Source organism: Aquarana catesbeiana, linkage group LG01 (genome assembly GCF_042186555.1).
Source record: "Aquarana catesbeiana isolate 2022-GZ linkage group LG01, ASM4218655v1, whole genome shotgun sequence".
Classification (NCBI taxonomy): domain Eukaryota; kingdom Metazoa; phylum Chordata; class Amphibia; order Anura; family Ranidae; genus Aquarana; species Aquarana catesbeiana.
The window spans coordinates 283,166,226-283,176,789 of NC_133324.1; the positions used below are offsets into that span (position 1 = coordinate 283,166,226).

A 10,564-nucleotide genomic window follows, 5' to 3' on the forward strand; every position below is an offset into this window, starting at 1 on the left:
CGGACCAGACGAAAGTCATACTGGTGAAAATTGCGAAACACTGAGCGATATCACTTTTAATTGCAGAAATGAGATCCACAGACCGTGTGTAGCCAACATCATTCCCACCAGCGTGAACAACAAGCATAATGTGACCTGACACATGAGCCCGGAGCTGCCAACATTCCGTCAGGACCTGATACCAACGCAAACCGCGCGGGCCAAGCCAGCGAATTCTTGCCACGTTGGATGAGAATCGCAGGTTTCTGCCGTAATTATGGATCTCCGCCCGACGCGCGGCCCAGAAGACAAATGAATCACCCAGTATCCATATTTGTGCTGGGGGGAACCTGAAAAATTAATCTGCACTACGCTCATATTGTCCGACCAGAAGATTGCCTGATGATTGCGCAACTGTTCACCCCAGAGCTCCACGACTACGATGATCGGAAAAAGCTCCAAAAGGGTGAGATTGCGCAACAAGTCCATGTGGGCCCATGAGGCCGGCCAACATTCCCAGACTACTCCCCCCGGAAGAAAGCACCGAAACCACAGGAGCCTGCAGCATCAGTGTATAACTCCAGCTGTGAGTTCGGTACCTCCTCTCTCAAGCAACAAGACTATCCATTGTAAGACTGAAAAAAAGCTAGCCAAATCCCCAAATCGGCCCGCATGGGCTTGGTGATCCGGACGTAGTGGTGAAGGGCTGTAACGCTCTTCGTAGCCCAGGACAGGTGCCTGCAAAAGGCTCTCCCCATGCGTATGACCCTACAAGCAAATACTAGGTGGCCCAGCAACGATTGAAGCTGTTTCAACTGCAGCTTCTTTGCCCCTTTGGCCAAACGAACCAAGGAGAGAAGCTTGGTCAGCTTCTCCCTCGGCAGACGAAAGACCATAGCCACTGTGTCAATCTTGATCCCCAGAAAAGACAGTACAGTTACCGGACCCTCGGTTTTGTCCGTGGACAGTGGGACGGCGAAAAGCCGGCAAACATCCTGAAAAACAGAGAGCAGGCGTTGACACTGCCCACTGCCCGTGGGGCCCACGAAAAGGAAATCATTCAAGTAGTGCAGAAGGGACTGAAACCCAGCCTCCTGGGTGACTACCCACTCAAGGAAGCTGCTAAATAACTCAAAGAAATAGCATGAAATGGCGCAACCCATAGGCAGGCACATGTCGAAGAAATAGCTTCCTTGGAAGTAGCAACCCAGGAGATGGAAACAGTCCGGGTGGACCGGAAGAAGGCGAAAAGCGGACTCAATATCCGCTTTTGCCAAAAGAGCGGACCGCCCTGCTGTCCTAACGAGGTGAAGAGCCTTATCAAAAGACGCATAGTGGACTAGGGATTCCTCCCGATCGATTCTGTCGTTGACTGAGGAGCCAGAAGGGTAGGATAAGTGATGAATTAAACGGAATTTACAACCCGCAGGTTGTGGAAAGGAGGGAGATCAAAGGGGCCCGCCATGCGCCCCAGTTCCAACTCCTTCCGTAGCTTCTTCTATATGTGTATGCTACACATATATTTGATTAATATTCTTTGGATATTTAAATACATATGTATGAGGCACAAAAGAGGAAGTTGATATTAATGTCTCACTGTGTGTGAATTTGTAGCACTGTGTACGCACTACCAGCCCATAGAGAACAGAAATAATCCCCTTCATCTGCTGCCTGTACATTACTGATAGACAAAACACTTGAGCCTCCTTGGATGGATCCAGTAAAACGTTCAGAGGTTCCGGGGGGTTTTATATTATGATTACTTGTTCCATCACTACCTGTTAATCCTTTAGGAACACTCCCAGACGCCTGATATACCCAGCTCGGCCAGTTACCACCAGCTACAGAACCATCACTACGACCACAGGACAAAATGACATTACCACCAAGAGGCGCCGTAATTGTGGATTCCTGGATCACAGTAAACTGAGCCACAGAATCTGCAATACAAATGAGAGAATGATGATAATAGGAAAATAAAACCTAGTATATTTACATTTAGTAATCTTAAAGTATAAAACATGAATTACATGAAAAATAAGTGATGAAAGTGAAGACAGTCCAGAACATGATCATGGTGATGAGGAATCACTTTGACAGAAAAGAGTTTAGTTGAATCCTTCTCATTCTCATAGTTATATTGTGTATATAAACCACACCTTTCTATGCAAAGTGTCACAGATTCATTTGCCATCAGCAGCCTCCACCTACTATATATCTACTGATAAAATCTTTATCGTGTACTAAATAAAAAATGATGCCTGTTTTTTATCTACATCGTATATTACCATTTAAGTGCCATATTTACGGAGTTCTCTCTGAATTAAAAAAAAATCTGTGATATGCTTTTACTATCAAATTATTTTTACTTGCTTGATTTATATGTAATGTCTAAAAAAGTGAGGAGAAAGCATCACTCTAGCACTGAAACAATTGCAGAAAATAAAGGTTATTACAATTTAGGACCCTTTCACCAACAAAGCTAAAACAGCTGCGCGCACTAAAGTAAAGAATGCCAATGTGCTTGTAATGGGTAGGTGGGTAATGATGGATCTTTCCTCCATGTTTTCCTATTAACTCGTTGGGCGTCAAGTCTGGGTCAAATGAGAAGACTATCTCCCGTGGGTACTTCTGGGCTATGCTAGGCATCTGTATAAGGATCCCTCTGCTTTACACATGTCTGCTCCCTTTGCTATGGGAAAAAGACCGTTTGCGGAAGGAGTACAGAACAGGACTCCCTCGCTGCTAGAGGCTGTATGAGACTGAACTTTCTGAGGTTGATACATAAATTCAAAAATGGTATGATGAACAATTTTTACTCCTTACCCTACCCAGCTTTGTTAGCAAAGAACTGGGGTTAAAGGATCATATAGAAAAATATACCATTGATATTATTAGAAATAAAGAAAATAAATAAGTCAGCTCATGATATGGGCTATGCATATAAATGGAACCAAAAGACACAACCTAGACCTTTTTCTGGACAAGATAATCAGGCACCACTTATCACGGTAATGATGTATCTGATGTATCATCAATGTTTTCTGTATCTTCCAGTCAGTCCACAATTTATCACCATATCACAGGTGAGAGATCTTCCAAGAAACGGAAAGGAAACACCGACACTTCACTATCTGGTAGCTCCAAAGGCGCACTCGGACCAACATTAGATCGTAAATCACTGGTGGTTCGTCCCAAAAATTCTCAACAACATTCCAATTCTGTTCACCATTTGTCTTTCGAACCTTCATTTAACACTTCAGTTTCTAAAACTGACAATGTGGCGGGATCTTTGCTAACCTCCCACAACACCAGCACAGTTTCCAATCAAGGTGAATGATCCCAATATGCTTTCCACAAGTAGCCAATCACATATAGATCCCAAAATGGCTCCTATTTTTTTAACCAATAGTACTCTGGAGCCATGGGACAAAGGGACTCCAGAGAGCCCTAATATACAAACACACATGGAGACACACAATTCTAAATCATAAGTCTATCCTCTTACCGTCTTTCCCAAGCTGAATTGCATGTTTTACAGCTAGGTTTAACATTTTGTCCAGATGCTAATGCCGACAAATTTGACATCATTAAAGACATACACTTATTGGCTTGAAAATTAATGTTTAAAACTATATATGACAAACCTAGTAACCCTATTCAATTCAAGTCTCAAACTACCACTGAAGAATCAAATTTCCCAACTAGGGAAATTCAAGCCATTAATGAGTTGATGGAGCTTTGGGATTAGGGTGATACACTCGATGAGGTAGCCTCCCTCCTATCACCCAGGGACGTACCTAGAGCGTTTGGCACCCAGGGTGGATCCTGTATCTGGCTACCCCCCCACGTTAAAATGTAAAAACACCCCAATGTGCCCCCTGCATACCTCTGCATCCTTCCATATCTCTTTGTCACTACTGTGTACCCCCTCTCCACATCTGCACTTCTGTACCCCTTTCATTACACAACACCCTGCACCGCTGGACCCCTTTACATTACAAAATACCCTGCACCTCTGGACCCCTTTACATTACACAGCACCCTGCACCTCTGGACCCCTTTACATTATACAGCACCCTGCATCTCTGGACCCCTTTACATTACACAGCCCCCTGCACCCTTTTACATTACACAGCCCCCTTCACCCTTTACATTACACAGCACCCTGCACCTCTGGGCCCCTTTACATTACACAGCACCTCTGGACCCCTTTACATTGCACAGCCCCCTGCATCACTGGACCCCTTTACATTAAACAGCACTCTGCATCTTTTAACCCCTTTACATTACACAGCACCCTGCATCTCTGGACCCCTTTTACATTACACAGCCCCCTGCACCCCTTTACATTACACAGCCCACTACACCCCTTTAAATTACACAGCACCCTGCGCCTCTGGACCCCTTTACATTATACAGCCCCCCACAGCTCTGGACCCCCTGCATGTTACACAGGCCCCCCTTCAGTGCAGACCCCCCATTTAGTACAGACCCCCTTCAGTGCAGACCCCCCCATTCAGTACCTCATGGCACATGCACAGCAGTTCCCCTCCCCCTGTGTACACATAAACAGAGAGGAGGGGCAGGCGGCTTCACCCGGCTGTGCCTGTGTGAGACATCTGGGACCGCTGAGACAGCCCGTGGCCGTGAGAGAAGGGGATCGTTGGTGCAGTGGTGTTACCCCGCACCCCCCATCCCTTGCAACACCACTGCAGCTCGCCTCTCCCTCCTCTAACCTTCCTATCACCGCACCGCTGCCTAAACCTGCCCCGCAGCACTGTCACCGCTTCAGTCGCGGAGGGGGGGTGCCCCTAGTGTGTGGCACCCAGGGCAATAGCCCCCCACACCGTGCACCACTGCTGGCGCCAAATGCTTTCTGATAAGTAAAACATTTTCCCCTCTCCTGTATCATTTAAAACTAACTAAAAAAATGTAATAACCCCGACTGGGCCTTTGTCCAGCAAACAACTAAAGAAATACAGGACACAGTATGGTCTAAAACCGGCCAAGATAACCTCTCCCCGACACATAGGAACACATAGTAAAGCTTTTGCAACTTTGCAGAAGAACGCCAATATAGTGAATAAACCAGCTGATAAAGGCGGCAATCTGGTAATCATGAATCGTGAAACCTATGAACAAATGTGTATGACCATACTTTGTAATAGAGAATGATATAGGCCTATCTCCCAGATGGTGATTGACAACTACTGTGTGGAATATAGGAATATTATCCATAAAGCTCTTTTGGATGGTATCATAGATAAACAAACATGGAACTATTTAAATACCAAGGAGCCTAAAATACCAACTTTTTATGCACTACTGAAGGTGCACAAATCTATTTCCAAGCCCCCAGATCAACCAATTATATCTGGTTGTGGTAGTCTGACAGAGAATATGAGGAGCTTAGCATAGTTGCCAACATTGTAAAAAAAATTTTAAGGAAACTTTTTTGGCTGTAGGCAGAGTCTTGTTATAATTAGGGGGCGGGGACATTCGTTTGTGGGCGTGGCACAGGGGAAAAGCAAAAATGCGGTGCGCAAAGCGCGCCGCAGTGAAGGATGGGTGCTGTTTACGTGAAATAGATCCTACACAACAATGTAAATATGTGTATTCTAGAAAGTTTAACAATCAGCAGATAAAGATACTCCCAACACCTGGTGTTAGCATTTCAATCATCCCTGCACCATGGTTGTTATGGTGTCAGGATGATTGAAGTGCATTATTTCTATTATTACATTGTAATATAAAATGAAATCATTCAACTCACCATAATGCTGAATCAGTGGGATCCCTGAGCATGTCACGTGCTATGTCGCCTGCCACCAGCCGTCCGTCCTTGCATCAGGTGCCCCCCAGCAGAGTCCGTCCTTGCATCAGGTACCCCCAGCGGAGCCCCCCTTACATCAGATGTCCCCAGCAGAGCCCCCTCTTACATCAGATGTCCCCAGCGGAGCCCCCCTTACATCAGATGTCCCCAGCGGAGCCCCCCTCACATCAGGAGTCCCCAGCGGAGCCCCCCCACATCAGGTGTCCCCAGCGGAGCCCCCCTCACATCAGGTGTCCCCAGTGGAGCCCCTTCTCACATCAGGAGTCCCCAGCGGAGCCCCCCTCACATCAGGAGTCCCCAGCAGAGCCCCTCCTTACACCAGGAATCCCCAGCAGAGCCCCCCTCACACCAGGAGTCCCCAGTGGAGCCCTCCTTACATCAGATGCCCCCAGCGGTACCCCCTTACCTCAGGTGTCCTAGTCTCCTTTCCGCCGGCCACATGGTTAGAACCCCCGCCCCTTTCCATAACAGACCGGCAGCGGGGCGGGGGGTAGGCGGGGCGAGGTGGAGCAGGGCGGAGGGTGGTCGGCAATGCAGGAGCTCTGTCAACCCCTTCTAGCCTTCTTCCTGGTCTTCTTTAAAATGGCGGCCAGCGAAGACAATGTCTCCGCCGGCTGCGGACCTCTAGCGGCAGCAGGCGGTGGCCAAAATCTGTGAGGAACTGGATTTCTCGGGACATTTCCCGGGAAACAATAAAATTGGGAATGGAGTCTAAATCCCGGGAATGTCCGGGACAGTTGGTAATTATGGCTTAGTCGATAGCTACTTACACCCTCATGTTAGATCCCTTTTTTCCTATGTACAAGATACAATAGATCTTGAAAATTATTGAGGGGATACACATCCCTAAGAAAGCATGGCTTGCAGCTATAGAAGTAGAAAGCCTCTACAACACTATTCCACATGAGTTGGGCTTGAAAGTCATATCTAAACAGCTACGGGAGCATGGTAACCTGGCCTCCAAGTACTACGATTTTGTGCTGTCTTTGCTAAAGTTCATACTCAATAGAAATGTATTTGTTTGGTCATTTCCACTACCTCCAGGTGCAGCGGGTTGCGATGGGGACACGCTGTGCCCCATCATATGCCAACCTGTACCTGGGGGGGTGGGAAAGAGAATTATTTGAATGAGAAGACATCACTTCCTTTCTTTTTTTTTTTTTTTTTTTGGGGAAAACAAGCTTTATTGAAATTAGGCAGAATTTATACAGCACATTTGAGGTCTATGTATAGAAACATAAAATACAGTCATAAGTAGTACTTTTACATACATTAGCACCTTGTGAGGCTGGCATTGCATAACAAAGGTATACTAATTGTTAATAATCCGGTAAAGTTCTGACAGTCAGAACTGGGTTACTTATTATATGGTTATATGTTTTAATTGCTAGGTATTGATACACTTGTTTTCACGCATTACTATACACATGTCTCTCCGTCTCCTAGCCATCCATCCCAAATCCTTGAGTATTTGTGGCTGTTACCCCTGTGTTTATAAATCAGCTGCTTGTATGGGAGGGAATTGTTAACATCTCTCTTCCAGCTTGCTATGGTGGGGGTTACGTTCTGCATCCAAGTCTTGGCAATTACTTTTCTGGCCAAAAACAGAACTTCAGATATAAATATGGCTTGGTATTTATCAATATCCACGTCCGGAAGGAGACCCAGTATACAAAGTTTTGGATCTAGTACTACAGGGGAACCCATTTGGTCGTGTAAAAACTTAATCACTTGACTCCAGTATGTTTAAAGGGTGGTGCATTCCCAAATTAAGTGATAGAAACTACCCATCTCTGCCTGACAGTGAGGACATGATATATTGCGTGTGGGTTGAAACTTCCTTATTTTGTTGGGTGTCAGGTACGCTTGATGAATGATATATATCTGCGTTAATCTATCAGACAGTTTTGGAGATGTTGCTTTTACATTTTCTAGTATTTCCTCCCAATCTGAGTCACTAACGGCTCCTACATCACTTTCCCACCTTATTTTGGCTTTTTGTACCACTTCTCTGATTCTGGGTATCCTTATAGAGTAATACAGATTAGATATCAATTTTTGCGATTCGGCTCCCATTATTATATCCAAGATTTGGGGATATTCCAGGCTGCAACTTTTGTTCCTAAATTGAGAACGCAAGGCATGTCGGAGTTGTAAATATTTGAACAATAATTGTTGCGGAATAGAGTATTCTTCCTTAAGAGTTTGAAATGCTTTAGACCTAGTATTAGTCATTACTTGGTGTAGGTATATAATTCCATAATTAGCCCATAAAGTAGGATCTGGTATTTTTTTAAGCTCCGCTAACTGGTTGTTGGCCCATAAAGGAGTGTGGGAGTGGATGTACCCTATTTTAAGTTTTTTCTGTGCTATTCCTCATATTTTTTGGTGATGATTGAGTATCCCGTCATTAAATTGTGGACCTTTCCTATTAAACTGACCTCCTCGTAGTATAACTTGAAGTGGGGTAGTTAAGGGGCTGTCTGGGCTGCTAGATACTAGTGTACTATACCGCTGTCTTTCATTGTTATGGTAGTGATGCATGTGTGACAGCTGTGCCGCTATATAATATTCCTGCAGATCTGGTAGAGATGTTCCCCCCATATCTGTAGGGTTTTTAAGGACATGCCAAGCTACCTTGTGTCTTTGATGTCCCCACTCAAAGGTGTTCAAAATAGATTCCATTTTTTTGAATATCCCAATAGGTACATATAGTGGGGCGTGCCATACCTTGTATAGGATCTTGGGTAAAATAATCATTTTTATGATGTTTATCCTCCCCATTACTCCCAGTGGTAGTTTGGACCAGGCTTGCGTTTTTGTTTTTATCATGGCAAACAATGGTTCTATGTTGTTGGTTGTGTATTCGCGTAGGTCTCTTGTAACCAGTACCCCTAGATATTTAATAGTGTTTACCCTGACTAATGGTAGGCGGGACGCTAGGATTTTGGCCAATATCTTAATATCTACTTGAAGTAGCGAGATTGGACGGTAGGACTCGGGATATCTAGGGTCTTTTCCTGGTTTAGGTAAAACTATTATCTGTGCTTCTTACATTGACGGAGGGAGTGTTTTATGTTTAAATATTTGTTGATATAATTTTTGCAATTTCGGGATTAGTATGTCAGGGAATGCAGTGTAGAATTCTAGTGGCAGGCCGTCCAGTCCAGGGGCCTTATATTTAGCTAGCTGGGACAGTGCTTCAGATATATCCTCTTGGCTAATGGGGGCGTCCAGTAGCTTGACCTGTTCTGTGGTGAGTCTAGGGAACTGAATACTGTGTAAGTGATTTTTAATTTCTTGTGTGGAGTATGTAGTCTGAGTTTTGTATAAATTACTATAAAAGTTTAGGAAGATGTCTGCTACTTGGTGTGGGTCGGTCACCGGGTCTCCCTGTTGGGTAGCTAGGGTCACCACCACTGGAGGTTTTTCATTTAAATGAGCTAAATATGCCAGTAATCTACCTGCTTGCTCACCGTGTTCAAAGATTCTTTGTTTTTTGAAAAAAACCTGTTGTTTGGCTTTCTCTATATGCATTTGGGTTACTGCTCTGGATTGCATTTGTACTTTATGAAGATTGTTAGTACTGGGTTCTTGTGCATACACCTGTTCCAATTCCTGCAGTTTGTCAGTAGTTATCTGTAATAGCAGTTTAGAGGAATTTTTAAATCTGTTTATTCTTAATGATATTAGTCTACTAGCTTGATTTTTAAAGTTATCCCAGACTGCAGTATCCAAATCTGTAATTCTTAAGTTGTTTAGGATATATTGTAGTTCTTGCCCTATGCTCTCGAGATCAGGCAAGACCGACAACCAGAATGGATTCAGCCTCCAAGTAGAAGTGGGCATTGCTTTTAATAGAGATGCTGTTATCCAGCAGGGTGAGTGGTCTGATAGAGCTCGTGGAGCCATACCCGACCCTGTAATTTTGGGCAGTAATGAGTTTGAGACCAATATAAAATCAATTCTGGACATCGTGTCACAGCCTACCGAGTGACATGTGTATGCTTTTTTAGTCGGGTTTTGCCATCTCCATACGTCTGTGAGCGCAAATTCTGTGAATAGTCTGCAGAGCCTGGTTTGGTGAGACATAACCCTGGATGTATCCCCCAGGCCTGGTCTGTCCATATTTGGACTCATGGTTTGGTTAAAGTCACCCATCCACACAGCTGGAACTGATGGGTTCTGTGCCATGAATGCCAATCCCTTCAACACTACTTAAATCGAAAAAGGGGGGGGGATATAACACGCCAGAATCAATAGGGAGTTGCCTCCTATGCTAGCATGCAGGAAGATATATCTTCCTAATCTATCTGATTCTAATGCGATTAGCTCAAAGGGCACTCTTTTGGCGATCAATATCAATACCCCCCTTGATTGATTGGTATGCGTGCTGTGGTATAACCATCCTATCCACGTTTTTTTTAAAGCTACCTGCAACTGGCCTGTGATATGTGTTTCTGTTATAGCTATGATATCGGCTTTTTGCGATTTTATAAATGTTAATACTGCGGTTCGCTTTACTTTATTCTGCAGACCGCGTACGTTCCACGTTAAAAATTTTACACTGGCCATGTTAGTCTCTGAATATAATTAGTGTAGTTGCCATCTAGTAAGATCACAAGATAGTGAAACCCCTATAGCCTGCCTGTTCCTCAGTGCCAGTCTGCTATTACATGGCTTGCTGTTGAATACATATTGCCTATCTAGCCGTATTAAGATCACATCAATTTTTATATTCCCAAAATA

General features: G+C 44.5%; 1 long non-coding RNA gene across 1 annotated transcript; it reads right to left on the bottom strand.

Annotated features, from left to right (window-relative positions):
- Nucleotides 1-1,636: 1,636 nt before the first annotated feature.
- Nucleotides 1,637-2,108, bottom strand: LOC141128382 (uncharacterized). Its single transcript, XR_012241685.1, has 2 exons — nt 2,010-2,108; nt 1,637-1,919 (listed from the first exon to the last, which is right to left on the bottom strand). It is a non-coding gene; the product is annotated as an uncharacterized lncRNA (long non-coding RNA).
- Nucleotides 2,109-10,564: the final 8,456 nt, after the last annotated feature.